At 44.1% G+C, this 19,774-nt stretch overlaps 1 pseudogene; it reads right to left on the bottom strand.

Annotated features, from left to right (window-relative positions):
- Window positions 1-19,774, bottom strand: part of LOC147092046 (uncharacterized) — an 81,178-nt pseudogene that overhangs the window by 12,891 nt on the left and 48,513 nt on the right.

Here is a 19,774-nt window from a genome sequence, read left to right as displayed (position 1 = left end):
TCCAGTGATTAATTCTATAAATCTTGTTACACTAATATTATTCTTGCTATATACCGTGGCCTACTCAGTTATAATTGTATTTTCTGTTTCAAATTGTTGCATCTTTGTTTATGCAAGAGTTGTTCTTTAAGAAGTTTGGCACATCCTGGCTGCTGTTGGTGTTCCTGCTAAGTTTCTGTATCCAGCTATTAATTCTATAAATCATGTTTAGCTGTCTTACTGTTCCTGTCACTTACTCTCCCCATACCCCCTCGCTACTGCTGCTGTGCTGGTATTCATTCTGCAGTTCATTTTTAGCTGTATTACTGTTCTTGTCATTTACTCCCCCATATCCTCTCGCCATTGTTGGTGTCCCTGGTAAGCCTCTGTATCCAGCTATTAATTCTATAATTCATGTTTAACTGCATTCCTGTCCTTGTTATTCTCTATCCCATCCGTACGGCTGTCGGCTGTTGATTCTGAAGGTGATACAGTGTTACCAAGATCCAATTCTTCTATATTCAACACAAGAAAATATATTGGACGAGATTCTTTGCTTAACGAATTTCGTTCTGCTATCTACACTGAACATTTGTAAAAGATCAGAAGAATGTTGTCTGGTTGAGGAGATTTTCAACGAATGGCAAAAGATCATCGACCTGAAACGATAACTCTCTCTCTCTCTCCACTGATGCTGCCTGACCTGCTGAATATTTAAAATATTTTCTGTTCTTATTTCAGATTTACAGCATCCATGGTAATTTGATTTTGTTTTCAGTGAATGGTCGGTATGGTTACTGATAGAGTCACAGGAACAAATCCTGGCGGATCACAAACACATCTTTAAATGTCTGAAATATCCACGATTCATTCCGTTCCAGTCAGTGACTCCTTTCCCACCAATTCCAATTCTGAATTAATGGCTCTGCTTCTGATGTTTAGAATAGGATTACAAGGATCAGTTAAATTCTCAAAAAACCTTCAGTCAGCCATATTTTAATGCGTGTATTTCCTATCTTTGTTTTGAATTTACAATTGGAGCCAATGCCGGTCTGGCACAGTTCAGTGGATCTCTCAGTGAGACCCAGAGTGATTCTCTATTGCCTCCTGCAGTACTGCAGGATAAACAATCCCAGCTGATTTTAACTGAAGTACTGAGGATAAGAAAATCCTTTCATATTTTCTCGAATAATATTCTCTGCACAAGTTGGACAAAAACAGGTGAAAAAGCACAAGGATAAATCTCATCCATTTGTGTTCAGATACTTTGCAAAGCGTTCGGCGGCTCGTTGCCTGTGGGATGAGTCACGTGATTATGATGCTAATAAATGCCTTTACTGGCATATTACCTGGTCAATGATAACTATGTATTTTAATTCAGATTCCATTCTTTGCAATGTTATTTGGAAAATCGTTCTTTTAATGAGCCACAATTTGAGTATTTCAACAAAACATAGGAAAGCTCAAACTTCAAACACTTCTTACTTCCTAGTTATCTTTATAACTGCATTGCACTGGTATTTACTCTCTTAGCGCTTGCATATTACAGCCATACATTTTAAATACAATTGCCTGTAATTATTGCACACCAAGATTGCAGTTTCTGTATTTTGTGGTTGCATTCATTTTCAGTTCTAGATATAATGCTTATTCTAAGCAGGTGTAGAAATCCACTGGGTTCCCCACTCCCTAATACAGGGGCACTGAAGCTAATTGCATCGTTCCAAATGCTGAATGATCCCGGGACACGAATGCTTCCTGAGATGTTCTGGTCCTTTGTGAACCTGGTACCTCCGGCGGTGTTTTTTCTGCTAGTCTAATGGTAGATCTATCATTTAATCTGTCATTGATCAAACATCTGTTACTTTCATGTTATAATTATCCCTGTCTCATTTATTAATTCTGCAATGTATTCCCGATTACTCTTACAATAAATCCTGTATTCAGCTCCACGGGCAATAGAATTAGATTATATCAGTGAATGTCGCTAATGAGTTGCAGATTTCACCCCAAATTCCATCAAACTGCTGTACTTGCTCCCAGACTGAAGTATAATTTCCCTGTATGTATCTCTGCTCACAGTGAACTTAGTGACGATTGTGATCCTGTCTCGGGGAAAGTGCGGTCTCTCCAAATGTGTCACTCGCTACCTGGTGGCCATGGCAGCGGCCGATCTACTGGTCGTTATTCTTGACCTGATATTGAGGCAGATTCCGATTGTTTATAGGGAACAGTTTCGTTTCGTGGAGTCCTTCCCCGTGTGCAATATCCATGCCGTCCTGATTTATGCTGTCACAGACTGTTCTGTCTGGTTCACCGTCACTTTCACCTTTGATCGATTTGTGGCCATTTGTTTCCAGAAGCTGAAAACTAAATATTGCACCGAGAAAACAGCGGCTGTGGTTCTGGGAACAGTGACTGTGCTGAGCGGTTCAAAGAACATCACCTGGTATTTTATGTTCACAGGTCGGTATCGGCTTCAGAACCTCCCCTGGTTTTGTGATGTAACAATAGATGTTACGTTTTCACGGGCCTGGGGAACAATCGAGCTCTTTCATTATATTCTCACCCCGTTGCTACCATTCGCTCTGATTCTGCTGCTCAATGCTCTTACCGTCAGACACATTTTATTGTCCAGCAGAGCCCGCAGGAGACTCCGGGGTCCCAGCAATGGGGAGAATCCCAGAGACCCAGAGATGGAGAGCCGCAGGAAATCCATGATTTTACTGCTTGTTATCTCTGGCAATTTCATCCTGTTATGGGCAGTTTTTATGGTGTATTATATATTGAGGCGAATATGGTTTTTGTGGCCTGTGTCTTTAATTCTGCCACATTTTGTCAGGGAAATAGGATTGATGCTGCAGATGCTGAGTTGCTGCACAAACACTGGGATTTATGCCGTCACACAGACTAAGTTCAGAGAGCAGTTGAAGAATGTTGGAAAATGTCCCTTTATTCTGATTGTAAAATTCATTAAAGGATGATGTGAAGTGGAGACTTTGCAGCCTGAGAGCTCCATGTATCTGATATTGTGGAGAACCGCTCTACACGTGCCGGGCCGCGCGCCGGCGGGAAAATTCACGTAACAAAGATGGCGGCTCTGACATCCCGCACAAAGATGGCGCCTCTGGCATCTCACAAAATGATTGAGGCCTCGGCTCCCTGCACAACATGGAGGCCCTGGCGCTCCCCTCAAAGATGGCGGCCCCAGTGCATAGCACAAAAATGGCGGCCCCGGCGCCACGTACAAATGTGGTAGCCTCAGCTCCCCGCAGAAGATGGCGGCCCTGGCACTCCCAACAAAGTTGATGGCCCCAGCACCCAGTACAAAGATGGCGGCCCCGGCGCCCAGCAAAAAGATGGCTGCCCCTGCACCATGCACAAAGAAGCCCCCCTGGGGTCCCGTACAATTATGGCATCTCCGTTGCCCTTCACAAAGAAAACTTCAGCAGCGCCCCTAACAAAAATGAGTGCTTCGGCATCCGGCACAAAGATTAGGCTCTGGCGCCCCTAACAAAGATGGCGGAACTGGTGCCCCCAAAAAATGGCGGCGCTTGCGTCTCGCACAAAGATGGCGGCTCTGGGGCCCCATAACAAAGATGGCGGCTCTGGTTACAAAATTATAACTCTTTATAAATCATTATGATCATTAAGATATCATTCCTGATTCATTCTTGGAAAATGGACGTTACAGGCAAGGCCAGCATTTATTGTCCATGCCTAATTGCCCTAGTGAAGTGGCGGTGTGCCGCCTCATACAACTGAGTGGCTTGCAAGGCCATTTCAGAGGGTCGTCAATCGCCAAACCACATTGCTGTGGGTTTGGAGTCACATTTCATCCAGACTGGGTAACGACAGCAGTGTCCCTTCCCTGAAGGACATTATTGAACCAGATGTGTTTTTACCAACAATCCAGTAGTTTCATAGTCATTTTATTACAGATTTGTTTAATTAACTGAATATAAATTCCCCAGCTTGATGGGATTTGAACTCAGGATCATTCGTTCAGGCATCTGGTTTGCTAGTCTACCAACACAACCACTATCCCATTGAACCTTTCAAATATATCGCAGTTCCTTCATCGTCATTGGGTCAAAAGCCTGAAATTACTTCCGTAACAGTATTGTGGGAGCACCTTCACCACACGGACTGCTGTGGCTCAAGATGAAAGCTCCACATTTTCTCACGGGTAACTGGGAATGGGCAAGTAATACCGGGCTTGACAGCATCAACATATCCTGAGAACAAATACATATAAATAATAAAATGAGAATAAACTCACTGATTTAGAAAATCACTGATTGAAACCAGGCGAGATCTGTGGCCAGAGCAGGGACTCATGTTCCACCCAACAAATTGTCAACACAACTTGGCTGACCAATTCTATGGTTTTATGATTGATACCACTCACAATTTCCCAATTTCACTATCCTATCAAAAGGTGCTTGATAAAGTACCACATATTACCAAAATTGAAGCCCATGGGATTAAAGTGGCAGTGGCAACAGTGAGTGGTGCGAGGTGTATCAGTATTACAGTGATTGGTGTGGAGAATAAGTCCACAGTTTGCCATGTATCAGATGTTACAGTGAGGGGTGCGTGGTATATCAGTATTACAGTGACTGGTGTGGGGAGTAAAAGTCCAGAGTGTGGCATGAATCAGAGAGTTACCTTGAATGTCGTGCGGTATATCACAGTGTTACAGTGAAAGATGTTGGGCATATCAGACTGTTAAAGTGAGGGGTGTGGGGTATATCAGAGTTATACAGTGAGCTGTGTGGGTGTAACAGAGTGTGTTACAGTGAGGGCTGTGGGGTATATCAATCTGTTACTGTGAGGGGTGTGGGGTACATCAGACTTTTACAGCGATGGGTTTGGGGTATACCAATGTATTACATTGAGGGATGTGGGGTGTATCGAAATGTGTTACAGTGAGGGGGAGGAGTATTTCAGAGTTTTAACGTGAGGGATGTGGGATATATCAGAGAATGTTACAGTGAGTGCTGTCGGTATATCAGTATGTTATAGTGAGCGGTGTGGGGTATATAAGAGTCTTTAAGTGAGTGTTGTGGGGTGTATCAGAGTGTTACTGGGTGTGGGGTATATCAGAGTGTTACAGTGAGGGGTGTGGGGCATATCAGGGTGTTACAGTTAGTGATGTGGTGTAAATCAGAGTGTTACTGGGTGTGGGGTATATCAGAGTGTTACAGTAAGGGGTGTGGAGTATATCAGAGTGTTACAGTTAGTGGTGTGGTGTAAATCAGAGTGTTACATTGAAGGGTATCTTATATCATAATTTTACACTCAGGTGTGTGGGGTATTTCAGTGTGTTGCTATGTGGGGTGTTTCAGAGTATTACAGTGTGGGTTGTGGAGTTTATCAGAATGTGTTACAGTGAGTGGTGCGAAGTATATCAGTATTACAGTTAGTGTTATGGGGAGTTACAGCCCAGTGTGTGCCATATATCAGATTGTTGCAGTGAGTGGTGTGGGGTGTATAGGGAGAGAGCGGGAATATGATATGGAGATAAAGGATCAGCCATGATCATATTGAATGGCGGAGCAGGCTGGAAGGGCCGAATGGCCTAAACTTGCTCCTATTTTTCTATGTCTCTATGTATATCAGAGTGTTATAGTGGGGACGTGTGTATATCAAATTGTTACAGTGTGATGTGGGGATATATCAGAGTGTTAAAGTGAGGGGTGTGGGGTGTATCAGATTGTTACAGTGAGGCGAGTGTGGCATATAAGAGAGTTAGAGTGAGAGGTGTGGTGTATATCCGAGGTTTACTGTGAGTGATGTGCGTTATGTCAGATGTTAACAGTGAGGTGTGTGGCAAATATCAGGGTGGTACAGTGTTAGGTGTGTTGCAGTGAATGGTGTGGGAAATATAAGAGTGCTTCTGGGGTGCGGCACGTATCTGAGTGTTGCAGTGAGATGTCTGGGTTATATCCTAGTGTTACTTTGTGGGGGTATAACGTAGTGTTACAGTGAGTGGTGTGGGGTATATCAGGTTGTTACAGTGAGGGGTGTGGGTTCTATCAGAGTGTTACAGTGAGGGGTTTGGGACATATCTGTGTGTTACAGTTTGTGGAGTGGTGTATATAAAAATGTTACAGTAAGTGGTGTGATGTATTTCAGTGTGTTGCAGTGAGGGATGTGGTGTATATCAAAGTTTTACAGTGAGGGATGTGGGTATATAAGAGTGTTACAGTGAGGGATGTGGGGTATATCAGAGTGCTGCAGTGAAGGGTGTGGGGTATATCAGAGCTTGTAAATATGAGTTTTACGTGATATATCAGAGATTCAGAGCAAGGCTGCCTCTACACTGTAGCATCAAGCACATCCAGGGCACATGCTGCCCTGGTGAATAAAAAAGTATAGCTTCCTGTGCACTTTCCCACCAAACAATGCCTTGATAGGTACAGCATGAGTTCAATAGGGAATAAATCTCCCTCTACAGTGCCCATCAAAAATACCCAGTGCAGGTACAGCATGGGTTAGATACAGAGTAAACCTCACTTTACACTGTACCATCAAACACTCCCAGGGCAGGTACAGAACGGGTTAGATACAGAGTAATGTTCCCTCTACCCTGTCACAGCAAACAATCTCAGGACAGGTCCTGCTCTATTGAAACACAGAGTTAAGCTTCCTCTGCACTGTCCCAGCAAACAATGCCACGATAGATGCATCATGAGTTAGATAGTGAATAAATCTTCCTCTACACTGTCCCATCCAGCATTCCCAGTGCAGGTACAGCATGGGTTAGATACAGAGTCAATTTCGCTCTACAATCTAGTATACTGTATTCGCTACCCACAATGCGGTCTCCTCTACATTTTGGAGACCAAACGCAGATTGGGTGACTGCTTTGCAGAACACCTCCGTTCAGTCCGTAAGGGTGACCCCGAGCTTGCAGTCGCCTGTCATTTTAATTCACCGCTCCATTCCCACTCGGACCTCACCATCCTTGGCCTCTTGCATTGCTCCACGTAAGCTCAACTTAAACTCGAGAAAACAGCACCTCTTCTTCCGATTAGGCACATTACAGCCTTCCGGACTCAATATCGAGTTTAACAATTTCAGATCATAACCTCGGCCCATATTACATTTTTACATATATATTTTTTCCACACCTTTGTTTGGGTTTTTCCCTCCCCCCTTTCCTTTTTATTCTCTCTCCCACATGGCAGCTGTCTCCCATTCTGCCAGCGCATTTCACATCTAATGTAGATCTGTATTTTGTCTCCACTAGTCCTATCACTATCTCGTCTCGTTTTGAATACCTCTTAATGTCTCTTCTTCTCTTTTGTTCTCTCCCAGCCCAGCCTCTTAATCAATTTCATTCCCTGTACCTCTTTCGTCTGGATAAATGGATTTGACCCGGAACGTTGACTCTAATTTCTCTCCACGAATGTTGCCTGGCCTGCTGAGTTTTTCCAGCTTTTTCTGTTATTTCAGGTACAGCACAGGTTTGATACAGAGTAAAGCTCACTTTACACTGTACCATCAAACACTCCCAGGGCATGTACAGAAAGGGTTAGAGAGAGAGTGAAGCTCCCTCTACACTGTCCCATCAAACACTCCCTGGGCAGGCACAGCTCGGGTTAGATAAAGAGTTAAGGTCCCTCTAAATTGCCCCATCAAAATCTCCCAAGGCATGCGCAGCACAGTATAGATACAGAGTAAAGCTCCCTCTGCACTGCCCCATCAAACACTCCCACGATATGTACAGCACAGGTTAGATACAGAATAAAGCTCCCTCTAGTCTGTCCCAACAATCACGCTCAGTGCACGTAAAGCAATGTTTAATAAGGAGTAATGCATCCTAGTCATGGTGCGATCAAATACTCCCAGGGCAGGTGCAGCACAGTTTCGATACTGAATAAATCCCCCTCTACACAGTCCCATCAAGCAACCCCAAAGTACGTAAAGCACTGGTAAGATAGAGAGTCAAGCTTCTTCTACATTGTCCCATCACATATTCCTAGGGCAGGTACAGCACGTTTTAGAAACCGGGTAAAGCACCCTCTACACTTTCCCAGCAAACATTCCCAGGGCTGGTACAGCACGGGTCAGATAAAGAGTAAAGCTGCATCTACACTGTCGCATCAAACACTAGCAGGGCAGGTACAGCACGGTGTAGCTGCAGAGTTAAACAAACGCTACACTGTCACATCACACACTCCCAGGGTTGGTACAGCACGGGTTCGATAAAGAGCGAAGCTCCATCTACACTGTCACATCACACACTCCCAGGGCTGGTACAGCACGGGATAGATACAGATTAAACCTACCTTTATGCTGTCGCATCCAACGCTCTCAGGACATGTAAAGCAATTGTTCGATAAAGAGTTAAGCTTCCTCCATCACATCCAGGGCATATAGAGCACGGGTTACATACAGAGTAACTCTCCTTCAACAATGTCCCATCAAACTCTCCCTGGGCAGGTTGAGCATCGGTTAGCTACAGAGGGAATCTTCCTCTGCATCGTCCTATGAAACATTCCCTGGACAGGTACAGCACGAGTTAGATACAGAGTGATTCTTCCTCTACATAGCAAGGCAGCATTTGATCGAGTGTGGCATGAAGGTGCCCTAGTAAAATTGAAGTGATGGGAATCTGGGCGCGGGGGGGAGTCTCCACTGTCTGGAGTCATACATAGCACAAAGGAAGATGGTTGTGGTGACTGAAGGTCGATCATCACAGCCCCAGGACATCGCTGCAGGAGTTCCTCTGGGCAGTGTCCTAGGCCCAACCATATTCTTCTGCTTCATCAATGATCTTCCCTCCAACAGAAGGTCAGAAATGGGGATGTTCGCTGATGACTGCACTGCGCTCAGTGCCTTTCACAACTCCTCAGATAATGAACATAAGAACATAAGCAATAGAAACAGGAATAGTTCACTTGGCCCCTCGAGCCGATCTTGGGCTCAAAGCCACTTCCCCACCCGCTCCCCATAACCCTTCACCCCCGTATCTTGCAAAAATCTGTCTATCTCCATGCTAAATGTATTTAATGACCCAGCCTCCACAGCTCTATGGAGCAGAGAATTCCAGTTTTACGACCCTCTGAGAGAAGACTTTCCTCCTCCTTTCAGTTCTAAAAGGGCGACCCTTTATTCTAATACTTTGACCCGCGTTCTAGATTTGCCCTCGAGGGGAAACATCCTCTCTGCACCTAACGTGTCGTGTCCCCTCAGTTTCTTACATATTTCAATAAGATCACATCGCATTCTTCTCAATTATAATGAGTATAGGTCCAGCCTGCTCAACTTTGCCTCATACGTCAATCCCCTTTTCTCTGGAATTAACCTAGTTAATCATCTCTGAAGTGCCTCCAATACAAGTATATCCTTCCATAAATTAGGAGACCGAAACTGTATGCAGTACTCCAGGTGTGGTCTCACCAATACCTTGTACATTTTTAGCAGGACATACCTGCTTTTATACTCCTGCCCCTTTGTAATAAAGGCCAACATTCCATTTGCCTTTTTGATTCCTTGCTGTACCAGCATGCTAACCGATTGTGTTTCATGTACAAAGACCCCCAGGTTCCTTTGAACTTGAGCATTTTGCAATCTCTCATCATTTAAATAATAAATGTCTTCTTTATTTGTCCTGCCAAAGTGTATAACCTCGCACTTTCCGACATTATACTCCATCTGCCAAAAGTTTGCCCACACACTTAGCCTGTTTATATCCCTTTGCAGGTTCTTTGAGTTCTCTGCACAACTTGCTTTCCCAGCCATTTTTGTATCATCCGCAAACCTGGCTACACTCGGTCCCTTCAACCAAGTCATTAATATCGATTGTAAATAGTTGATGTCCCAGCACCGATCCCTGTGGCACCCCACTAGTTACTGTTTGCCAGCCGGAAAATGATTCATGTATCCCGACTCCTTGCTTCCTGTTAGTTAGCCAATTATCTTTCCATGCTATTTTATTACCCCCAATTCCGTGAGCTCTTATCTTATACACAGCTTTTATGTAGCAACTTATCGAATGCCTTCTGGAAATCGAAATGCACCACATCCGCTGGTTGACCTTTGTCCACCCTACTCGTTACCTCCTCAAAGAACTACAGCAAGTTTGTTAAACATGATTTCCTTTTCATAATACCATGCTGACTCTGCTTGACTGCATTATGTTTTTCCAAATGCCCTGCTAATGCTTACTTAATGAAGAACTCCAGCATTTTCCCAACGACAGATGTTAGGCTAATTTTTCTATAGATTCCTGCTTTCTGTCTCCCTCCCTTCTTAAATAGGGTTGTTACATTTGGGGTTTGTGCTGGGAAATATCCTGAGTCCAGGGAATTTTGCTATATTACAACCATTGCATCCACAATTCTGCAGCCACTTATATTAAGACCCCGTTATGCAGGCCTCCTGGTCCAGGGGACTTCTCAACTTTTAGTTACATTATTTTACCAAGTACTATTTCCTTAGTGATAGTGATTGTCTTTAGTACCCCCTCCCTTTGGCCCCTTGATTATCCATTATTGGGATGTTGTTAGTGATTCCACCGTGAAGACAGATACAAAATATTTGGTCAGAATCTCTGCCAGTTTCCCGTTCACCATTATTAATTCCCCAGTCTCATCCTCTAAGGGACCAAAGTTTACATTAGCTACCCTCTTCCTTTTTATATACCTGTAGAGCTCTTACTATCTGTTTTAATATTTCTTGGCAGTTTACACTCATAATTCATCATCTCTCTCTTTATTATTTGTTTTTTCATCATTTGCTGGTTTTTTAAAAAAATTACCAACCCTATGGTCTTCCACCAATCTTGGCAACATTGTAATCCTTCGTTTTCAATTTCATACCATCATTTTCTTCCTTAGTTACCCACGGATGGTGCTCCGATCTCTTAAAATCTTTCTTTATCACTGGAATATATTTTTGTTGAGAGTTATGAAATATCTCCGTAAATGTCCGCCACTGCATTTCAACTGTCATACATTTAATTTCTTGTTCCATTCCACTTTAGCCAGTTCTGCCCTCATGCTACTGTCATTGCCTTTGTTTAGGATCAGGACAGTGGTTTGAGATGCAACTTTCTCACCCTCCAAATAAATTTGAAATTCAACCGTGCTATGATCACTCTTTACTAGAGGATCCTTTACTATGAGATAATGTATTAATTCTATCTCAATACATAGTACCAGCTCCAAAATAGCCTGCTTCCTAGTTGGTTCCATTAGGAAACCATTCCGGAACACTCTATGAACTCCTCCTCAAGGCTACCATGGCAACATACAACAAGACCTGAACGAAATTCAGACTTGGGCTGATAAGTGGCAGGTATAATTCGCATCACAGAAGTGACAGGCAAAGCTTATCATCAACAATGAGAATCCAACCACCGCCCCTTGAAATTCAATGGCATTACCATCGCTGATTCCCGCACCATCAACATCCTGGGTGTTACTATTGACCTGAAACGTATCTGGCTCAGCCACATAAATAATACAGCAACAAGAGCGGGTCCGATCCTAGTTATTCTGTGGTTAGTTTCTCACATCCTGACTCCCCAAAGCCTTCCCACCATGTACAAGGCACAATTAAGGTGTGTGTTAAGAACATAAGAACATAAGAAATAGGAGCAGGAGCAGGCCATACGGCCCCTCGGGCCTGCTCCACCAATCAATAGGATCATGGCTGAACTGAATCTAGAATCAGGTCCACTTCGCTGCCCTCTCCCCGTAACCCCTAATTCCCTTATCTGCTCTGAAAACGTCTATCTCCATTTTAAATTTATTTAATGTTGCAGCTTCCACAGCTCTCTGGGGTAGCAAATTCCATAGATTTACTACCCTCTGAGTGAAGAAGTTTCTCCTCATCTAGTTTTGAACGGGCGCCCCTTATTCTAAAATTATACCCCCTAGTTCTAGTCTCACCCCTCAGTGGAAACATCCTCACCGCATCCACCTGATCAAGCCCGCTGACAAACTTATATGTTTCGATAAGATCGCCTCTCATTCTTCTGAACTCGAATGAGTAGAGTCTCAACATACTCAACCTTTCCTCATACGTCAACCCCCTCATCTCTGGAATCAAATGAGTGAACCTTCTCTGAACCGCTTTGAGGGCAAGTAAATCATTTCTTAAATATGGAAACCAAAACTGCACGCAGTATTCCAGGTGTGGCCTCACCAGTACCCTTTATAACTGCAGCAAGATTCCCTGTTTTTATACTCCATCCCCCTTACAATTAAAGCCAAGATCCATTGGCCTTCCTGATCACCTGCTGCACCTGCATACTAACCTTCTGTGTTTCATGCGCCAGGACCCCCAGATCCCTTTGTACTGTAGCACTTTGCAGTTTCTCTCCATTTAGATAATAACTTTCTCTTTGATTTTTTCTGCCAAAGTGCATAACCTCACACTTTCCAGCATTATATTGCATCTGCCAAATCTCTGCCCACTCACTTAGCCTGTCTATGTCTTTTGCAGTTTTTTATGTCATCCTCACTCACTGCTTTCCCTCCCATCTTTGTATCGTCGGCAAACTTGCATATGTTGCACTCGGTCCCTTCCTCCAAATCGTTAATATAGATTGTAAAGAGTTGGGGTCCCAGCACTGACCCCTGCGGAACACCACTAATTACTGATTGCCAGCCCGAGAATGAACCATTTATCCCAACTCTTTGTTTTCTGTTAGATAGCCAATGTTCCACCCATGCCAGTATATTACCCCAATCCCGTGATTTTTTTATCTTGATCAGTAGTCTTTTGTGTGGAACCTTGTCAAATGCCTTTTGGAAGTCCAAATACAATGCATCCACTGGTTCCCCTTTATCCACCCTGTATGTTACATCCTCAATAATTCGAGCAAATTAGTCAAACATGTCTTCCCCTTCGTAAAACCATGCTGACTCTGTCCTATTAAATTATGTTTATCCAAATGCTCTGTTACTGTTTCCTTAATAATGGACTCCAACATTTTGCCAACCACAGATGTTAGGCTAACTGGTCTATAGTTGCAGCTTTTTGTCTACTTCCCTTCTTAAATAAGGGTGTTACATTAGCAGTTTTCCAATCTGCCGGGAACTTTCCTGAGTCCAGGGAGTTCTCGAAAATGATCACCAATGCACCCACATTCCCTACCGCCACTTCTCTCAAGGCCCTAGGATGTAGGCCATCAGCTCCGGGGGATTTATCCGCCTTAAGTCCCATTATTTTACTGAGTACCATCTCCTTAGTGATTGTAATCGTGTTTAGTCCCCACCACCGCCCCCCCCCGCCATTGCCCCCTGTTTGACCAGTGTTGGGATATTTTAAGTGTCCTCTACTGTAAAGACTGATACAAATTATTTGTTCAGCGTCTTTGCCATCTCCATCTTCCCCACCACTAGTTTCCCGGTCCCATCCTCTAAGGGACAAACGTTCACTTTAACCAATCTTTTTCTTTTTATATAGCTGTAGAAACTCTTGCTATCTGTTTTTATATTTTTTGCTAGTTTACTTTCATAATCTATCTTCCCTTTTTTAATTCATCTTTTAGTTATTGTGTGCTGGCTTTAAAATGCTTCCCAATCTTGTATCCTCCTGCTAGATTTGGCTACTTTATATGCCCTTGTTTTCAGTCGAATACTGTACTATATTACTTTACTAAGCCATGGGTGGCTGTCTTTTCTTTTACTCCCCTTTACCTCGGTGGAATATATTTATCTTGAAAGATGTGAAATACCTCCTTGAATGTAGACCACTGCTCTTGTACCGTCTTACACTTTAATCTGTTTTCCCAGTCCACTTTCGACAATTCTACTCTCATACCTTCACAGTCTCCTTAATTTAAGCTTAATACGCTGGTTTGAGATCCAACTCTCTCACCCTCAAACTGAATTTGGAATTCAACCATATCATGGTCACTCATTCCAAGGGGATCATTTACTAGGACATTTTTAATTAATCCTGTCTCATTACACAGGACCAGATCTAAGATTGCCTGCCCCCTGGTTGGTTCACTTACATACTGCTCAAGGAACCCGTCCCTAATACATTCTATGAACTCTTCCTCAATGCTGCCATGCCCAATTTGATTAGTCCAGTCAATATGAAAGTTAAAATCCCCCATGATTACAGCTGTTCCCTTATTACAAGCCCCAACTATTTCCTGATTTATACTCCGACCAACAGAGTTGCAACTGTTAGGAGTCCTATAGACTAGGCCCACTAGTGACTTTTTCCCCTTATTAGTCCTTATCTCCACCCAAACTGTTTCACTATCCTGATCCTTTTACCCAATATCATTTCTGACTATAGCAGTGATTCCATCCTTGGTTAACATAGCAACCCACCTCCCTTTCCTTCCTGTCTCCACTTGCCTGGATGAGTGCAGCTCCAACAACACTCAAGAATCTCGACACCATACAGGACAAAGCAACCCGCTTGATTGGCAACCCATCCACCACGTTAAACATTCACTCCCTCCACCACCGACGTACCGTGGCTGCAGTGTACACCATCTACAAGATGCACTGCAGCAACTCGCCAAGGCATCTTTGGCAGCACCTCCCAAACCCGCGACCTCTTCCACGTAGAAGGACAAGGGCAGCAGGCGCATGGGAACACCACCACCTCCAAGTTCCCCTTCAAGTCACAAACCATCCTGACTTAGAAGTATATCTCTGATCCTTCATCGTCGCTGGGTCCAAATCCTGGAACTCCAACCCTTACAGCATTGTGTGAGTACCTTCACCACATGGACTGCAACGGTTCATGAAGGAGACTCCCAACCACCTTCTCAAGGGCAATTAGAGATCGGCAATATATGCTGGCCTTGCCACCGACCACAACATCCCAAAAAGAAACTAAAACAAAATAAATTGTCCCATCAAGCAGTTCCTGGGTAGTTACAGCATAGGCTAGATACAGAGTAAAGCTCGCACTGCACTGTCCAATCAATCGCTCCCAGTGCATGTACTGCACTGGTTAGATACAGAGTAAAGCTCCCTGTACGCTGACCATTCAAACAATCCCAGGGTAGGTACAGCACGGGTTAGCTAAAGATTAAATCTCCTTTCACACTGTCCCATCTAACTGTCCCACAGCTTGCCATGCAATGATTAGATAAAGGCTTCCTCTACATTGTACCAGCAAACTCTCCCAGGCCAAGTAAAGCACTGGTTTGATACAGAGCAAAGTACCCTCTACACTGCCCGATCAAGCACTCCAAGGGCAGGTACAGCAAGTGTAAGATACAGAGCGAAGCTTCCTCTACACCACCCCATCAAACAGTCCCAGAGCAGGTACAGCACGGGTTCGATATATAAGATCTTAAGAACATAAGAAGTAGGAGCAGGAGTCGGCCATTCGGCCCCTCGAGCCTGCTCTGCCATTCAATGAGATCATGGTTGATCATCTGCCTCAACTCAATTCAGCGGCCATATCGCCATGTCCCTTGGTGCACTGACTTTTCAGAAGAGTATCGACTTCTGTTTTGAATATACCAAATGAATGAGCCTACACAGCCCTCTGACTTAAAGGATTCCAAAGAATCACCATTCTCTGTGAAGAAATGTCTTCTCATCTCAGTCGTGAATGGTGTACCCTTTATCTTGAGGCTGTGGCCCCTAGTGCTAGACTCCCCAGCCAAGGGAAACATTCTCCCAGCATCCACCCTACCAAGCCCTGTAATAATTGTGCACGCTTCAATGAGATCCCCTCTCGTTCTTCTGAATTCAAGAGAATATAGGCCTAGTTTACTCCATCTATTTTCATACGACAGTCCCACAATCTCAGTATTCAACCTCCGTTGCACTCCCTCTAAGGAAGTATATACTTCCTTAGATAAGGAGACCAAATTTTACACTGCACTCCAGGTTTTGGTCTCACCACGGCCCTATATAACTGGAGAAAAACATTTTTACTCATGTACTCAAATCCTCTTTTAAGGAAGGCCTGCATACGATTTGCCTTCCCAACGGCTTGCTGCACCTGCACATTCACTTTCAGTGACTCATGTACAAGGACACCCAGATCGCTTTGAGCATCTGCATTTCCCAATCGTTCAGCATTTATGAAATACACTGCCTTTCTGTTTTTCTACCAAAGTGGATAACTTCACATTTATCCACGTTAAATTCCATCTGCCATGTTCTCGCCCACTCACTGAACCTGTCGAGATCCCTTTGGGGCCTCTTAATATACTCTTTGCAACTGACACTGCCACCTAGTTTTTTATCATCAGCAAATCTGTAAATGTTACATTTAGTCCCCTCAATCAAATCATTGATATAGATGGTGAATAGCTGGGGCCCAAGCACCGATCTTTATGGTACCCCACTATTAACAGCCTGCCATCCTGAAAAAGACCCATTTATCCCTACTCTTTGTTTTCTGCCTGCTAACCAATTCTCAGTCCATGCATGTATATGACCCCCAATTCCATGTGCCCTAATTTGGGTCACCAACCTCTTGTGTGTGCCCTTATCGAAGGACTTCTGAAAATCCATATACAACACATCTACCAGTTCCCCTTTGTCTACTCCATTAGTTACAGCCTCAAAGCACTCCAGTAGGTTTGGCAAACCGATTCCTTTTCATAAATCCATGTTGACTCTGCCCAATCTTACTATTAGTTTATAAGTGCCCAGTTATTACATCCCTTTTAATAGATTCATGCATTTTCCCAACTACTGATGTGAGCGTAACAGTTCTGTAGTTCCCCGTTTTCTCTCTCGTTCTTTTCTTAAAAAAAGGGGTTACACTTACATAGATACATAGATACATAGAAGATAGGAGCAGGAGTAGGCCATTCGGCCCTTCGTGCCTGCTCCGCCATTTAATGAGATCATGGCTGATCCTTTAATTCAGTATCCCGTCCCCGCCTTCTCTCCGTAACCCTTAACCCCTTTTGCCCGTAGAAATATATCTAATTCCCTCTTAAATATATTTAATGAGCTGGCGTACACTGCCCTCTGTGGCAATGAGTTCCACAGGTTCACCACTCTCTGAGTGAAGAAATTCCCCCTCATCTCTGTCCTAAATGGTTTAGCCCTTATCCTTAAATTATGTCCTCTAGTTCTGTTTTCACCCGCCAAGGGAAACATTCCTTCTGCATCCAGTCTGTCTAGACCTGTCAGAATTTTATACACTTCTATGAGGTCCCCTCTCAATCTTCTAAACTCCAGTGTGTACATCCCTAAACTACATAGTCTCTCCTCATAGGTCATTCCCGCCATTCCTGGTATCAGCCTGGTGAATCGCCGCTGCACCCCCTCCATGGCAAGAACATCCTTCCTCAGATGAGGCGACCAAAACTGTACACAGTACTCGAGGTGTGGTCTCACCAGTGCCCTGTACAGCTGCAGCAAGGTATCCCTGTTCCTGTATTCTAACCCTTTTGCTATGAAGGCCAGCATACCGTTTGCCTTCTTGACCGCCTGTTGCACCTGCATGCTCGCCTTCAGTGACTGGTGTACAAGAACACCCAGGTCTCTCTGTACTTCCCCCTCTCCCAATCTATTGCCATTTAACTTGCTATCCTTCAATCTGCAAGCAGCCGTTCAAGATGCTAAAAAATTTTGGAAGATGACAAACAATGCGACCACTGTTCCAAAGGCCACGTCTTTCAAAACCCTACGATGTAGATCATCCGGTCCTTGGGATTTATTGACTTTTATTCCCCTTAATTTTGCTAGTACCTTTCTTTATTAATAATTTCTTTTAGTTCATCATTCTCGTCACACCCTTGGTTTACTCTTATTTCTGGGAGGGTTTTTGTGTCTTCCTCCGTGAGGAAGGAAACAAAGTATTTATTTATTTTCTCCAACCATTTCCTACTCCCCATTGTAAATGCTCCCGTCTCTGACTGTAAAGAAGCTGCATTTACATTCGCCAATCTTTTCCTTTTCACATACCTACAGAAGATTTTACAATCCGTTTTTACATTTTTCGCTAGTTTATGCTCATATTCCATTTACCCATTCTTTATCAATTTCTTTGTCCCCCTTTATTGACTTCTAAAAATATCCCAATCCTCAGGCTGACCGTTTTTTCTGGCAACTTTATAAGATTCCTCTTTTGATTTAATATTAGCTTTAATTTAATTTGTTAGCTATGGTTCATTCACTTTTCCTTTTGGGTTTTTATGCCCTAGAGGAATGTACGTTTGTTGCAAATTATGCTTTATTTCCTTGAATGTTAGCCATTTTATGTCCACCTTGACACCTTTTAGTGTGTTCTCCCAATCTACCATGGCCAACTTGTTCCTCATACACGTGTAGTTTCCTCCGTTTAGATGGAAGGCATTAGTTTCAGATTGCACTACATCACTCTCAAACTTAATGTAAAATTGAATCATATTATGATCACTTGTCCCTAAATGCCCCCTTACTACAAGGTTATTGTATAGCCCTTTCTCATTACACAGTACCAGATCTAGAATAGCCTGTTCCCTGGTTGGTTCTTCCACATACTGATCCAGAATACCATCTCACATGCATTCCAAGAATTCGTCCTCCACACCATTATTTGTAATTTGATTTGCCCAGTCAAAATGTAGATTAAAGTCCCCCATGATTACTGTATTGCCCTTGTCACAGGCACTTCTAATTTCTTGATTGATACTGTGCCCTAAATTACCACTACTCTTTGTTGGCCTATACACAACTCCAACCAAAGTTTCCGCCCTTTGCTGCTTCTTAGGTTCACCCAAGCTGATGTTTAAAGAGCGAGTCTCTGCATAAGGGGCCACTTTTAAAGAGGGAGCCTCGCCGTCAGAGAACCCTATTAAAGAATGATTCTCTCCATCAGGGACCCCTTTTATTGGGACTCTCTCTGGCTGAGAGCCCTATTAAAGAGGATTTCTCTCTGACAGGGACACCATTTAAAGAGGTAATCACTCCATCAGGTACCGCTTTTAAAGTGGGTGTCTCTCCGTCAGGGACCCCAATTAAAGAGGGATGTTCTCTGTCAGGGAAACATTTAAAGAGGTAATCTCTCCGGCAGGAACCCATTTAAAACTGCGAGTCTCTCCGTCGGGGACCTCTTTTAAACAGGGAATCTCCCCATCGGGAAACCCTTTTAAAGTTGTAATCTCTCCGTCAGGGACACGTATTAAAGAGGGAGTCTCTCCATCAGGGACCCCTATTAATGAGGTAGTCTCTCCATCAGGGGCTCCTATTAAAGAGGGTATCTCGGAGGGGTGGATCTGCGGGAACTCCGCACTGCTGGAGGGGCAGTACTGAGGCAGCGCTGCACTGTCGGATTGCCAGAAATGAGGAAGTGCTGCACTGTCAGAGGGGCAGGAATGAGAGAGCGCAGCACTGTCAGTGGGGATGTATTGAGCGAGAGCTGCACTGTCGGATTCGCAGCACCGAGGACGTGCTGCACTGTCGGAGGGGCAGTACTGAGGGAGTATTGCACTGTCGGAGGGTCTTTACTGAGGGTGCGCTGCACTGTCAGAGTTTCCACACTAAGGGAAAGCTTCACTCTCGGAGGGGCAGTGCTGAGGGAGTGCTACTGTGTCGGAGGGCCAGGACTGAGAGAACGCGGCACTCTCGGTGGGGCAGTACTGAGGGCGTGCTGCACTGTTGGAGGGGGAGTACTGATTGAGTGCCGCACTGTTGGAGGGGCAGTATTGAAGTAACGCTGCGCCATCGGAGCGGCGCTACTGCGGGAGTGCTGCCCTGTTGGAGGGACATAAATGAGGGAGCACCTCATTGTCTGAGGGGCAGTGCTGAGGGAGCGCTGCATTGTCAGAATGGCTGTACTGAGTGAGCGTTGTAATGTCGGAGGGACAGTACTACATAAGAACATAAGAAATAGGAGAAGGTGT

The sequence above is a fragment of the Somniosus microcephalus genome, unplaced genomic scaffold (assembly GCF_052327205.1).
Source record: "Somniosus microcephalus isolate GS21.2 unplaced genomic scaffold, FLI_Smic_1.0 unresolved_chr2, whole genome shotgun sequence".
NCBI lineage: Eukaryota > Metazoa > Chordata > Chondrichthyes > Squaliformes > Somniosidae > Somniosus > Somniosus microcephalus.
Note: the sequence above shows the minus strand (reverse complement) of the source record. Positions and strands in the feature narration are given on the sequence as shown.